This window comes from Musca autumnalis, unplaced genomic scaffold (genome assembly GCF_047663935.1).
Source record: "Musca autumnalis isolate F117 unplaced genomic scaffold, ASM4766393v1 scaffold_3, whole genome shotgun sequence".
NCBI classification, from domain to species: Eukaryota; Metazoa; Arthropoda; class Insecta; order Diptera; family Muscidae; genus Musca; species Musca autumnalis.
In genome coordinates this window covers 89,572,200-89,574,529 of record NW_027411866.1, presented here as the reverse complement: position 1 = coordinate 89,574,529, position 2,330 = coordinate 89,572,200, and the positions used below count along the sequence as shown (strand labels likewise).

Sequence of the window (2,330 nt, the reverse complement as noted above, 5' to 3'; positions counted from 1 at the left end):
AATATTTATTGTTGCAATTTACAATAGTTTTGGTCAGAATAGACAATAAATATTGTTAGAACTTACAATAGTTTCGGTCAGAAGTAACAATATTTATTGTTGCAATTAACAATAGTTTTTGTCAAAATGGACAACGAATATTGTTATAACTTACAATATTTTCGGTCAGAAGTAACAATATTTATTTTTGCAATTCACAATAGTTTTAGTCAAAATGGACAATAAATATTGTTAGAACTTACAATAGTTTCGGTCAGAAGTAACAATATTTATTTTTGCAATTCACAATAGTTTTGGTCAGAAGTAACAATATTTATTTTTGCAATTCACAATAGTTTTGGTCAGAAGTAACAATACTTATTGTTGCAATGCGAAATGGTTGGAATAAAAATTGCATACCTACCTTTTTAATGTGTTACATTTAAAAAAATATAAAAAGTTTCATTTTATTATTTATTTCATATATGATTTTTAAAAATTTTAAATAAACCTGATATGAGATAATTTTAATTTCAATTGACGCTAATTTTATTTAGTTTAACAAAGATTGATGTGCAAATAAAGCATGTTGATAAACTATTTATTGTGATTTATTCGGTCAGGAAAATTGTGAATCCAAGTCGTTAGTACAATTTGAAGCTAAATAAAAAAAGAAAATACGTTAGAAATATCGCGTAGTAAAAGTACAAAAAGAAGATACTTACTAATTAATTTTATGCCCAAAACAAAATCGGTTGAAGAAATGTATTGTTGCACCAAATTACTGAATATAACTGGTTTAGAGAGTATTCTTATTAAAAATGTCCACTTCAGCTGTCGTTGATTAGTTTTATGTTTTCTTAACTAAATTTAAAAAGTCTGCAGCAAAACACTCCTTAACCCGCTAAATAAAAAAAATAGCATCATGAAGTTAGTTAAAAACAGACACACAAAACTACGCAATAAAATACAAGTGTCAGCAATAGTCTTTTCTTTGGTTTTCATTGAGCATGCATTGCAAAAATTATTAGACTGTTGCAACTCGCTCTTTATATTTTAAATTGAAAAAGAATTCCGACAATTCGTTCACAAAAACTCAAATTTAGGAAAAAAAACTATTTCTATTTTCTCTTCAACCACCTTTTTTGTTTTTAGCTCTCCACAAAACACACACACATAACAACTTACATACGATAGTAGAAGAAGAGATTCAAAAGAGGTGGTGTCAAACAACAATGAAAAATAGTATTGGTAAAATGGACAATAAATATTGTTAGAATTCAGAACAGTTGAGGTAAAATTATCTATATTTACAATAGTTTTGGTCAAAACTACAAACGCGTGTTGTAAACATTATTCAGTACAAAAAGAGGAGCAAGTTGAGTTTAAGCATTAAGCTCGGAAAAAATTATAATTTTTTTATATAGCCGGCATTCGGCCGGGGATTTAAGACTTTCTGCTATGGACAGGAGCCAATCTAGGGAACGGGAGCAACATTTTCTTTTAAATTAAAATTTTTCTCTAAGTAGCCGACATTTAACAAGGGAATTTTCGGAACTTCGGAGGCCCATATATCGAGAAGTATGGACTTCCGCAAAAAATGTTATATATATTTGTGATCAGGGTAACGAGACCTACCTGTGGAAAAAATTTGGTACCGATCCGAGCTTAATGCTTAAACTCATCTTAAGCCCAAAAAGAACCCAAAAGGGATCGACGTTTTCAAAAAAAAATTAATTTATTGTGTCAAAGATGTATGAATTATCGGAATTCTTCTTTAATATCTCCTTGCAACGCAAATTCTGCTTCAACCACCACTTTTATATTTACCGCTTCACAAAAACACATGAGAAAACCAAAAACAAAACAAAAACTACATGACAAAAGTAGATAACGCCATAAAAAAAGAAAACACCGACAGTTTTAAAATAATAAAGAATTCAATAGATTTAATAATGTATGACACTTTTATTATTAGATTTTTTTGCATTTTTGTCTTGGAATGTTGTTTTTCTGAGTTTATAATCACTAATGTTTTACATTTTTTGATCCACTTTCTTTGACTGCCAAACAAAAACTAATTAGGGACAAAGAAGGCGCAAACACAAATAACTTCACCGGCTGTCACACATAAACTAAAGAGAGCAAAACAAGAATGCAGGGACTAGAATCCAGAGCAAATACTCAACAAGTTAACGGGAGAGAGTATAGTCAAAAACATGTATTTTTGAACTAATAATAGACATTTTCAATCCAAAATTGTGTATCTACTGAAAAAACAAAATAACAATACGTATTTAAAACTACAACAAAAGCGATTTTTTAAAAGACAATATTTTTTGTAAAAATTC

At 28.9% G+C, this 2,330-nt stretch overlaps 1 long non-coding RNA gene across 1 annotated transcript; it reads right to left on the bottom strand.

Moving 5' to 3' along the window:
* Positions 1 to 517: 517 nt before the first annotated feature.
* On the bottom strand, positions 518 to 2,033 carry LOC141399771 (uncharacterized). Its single transcript, XR_012411942.1, has 3 exons — positions 1,810 to 2,033; positions 705 to 883; positions 518 to 639 (listed from the first exon to the last, which is right to left on the bottom strand). It is a non-coding gene; the product is annotated as an uncharacterized lncRNA (long non-coding RNA).
* Positions 2,034 to 2,330: the final 297 nt, after the last annotated feature.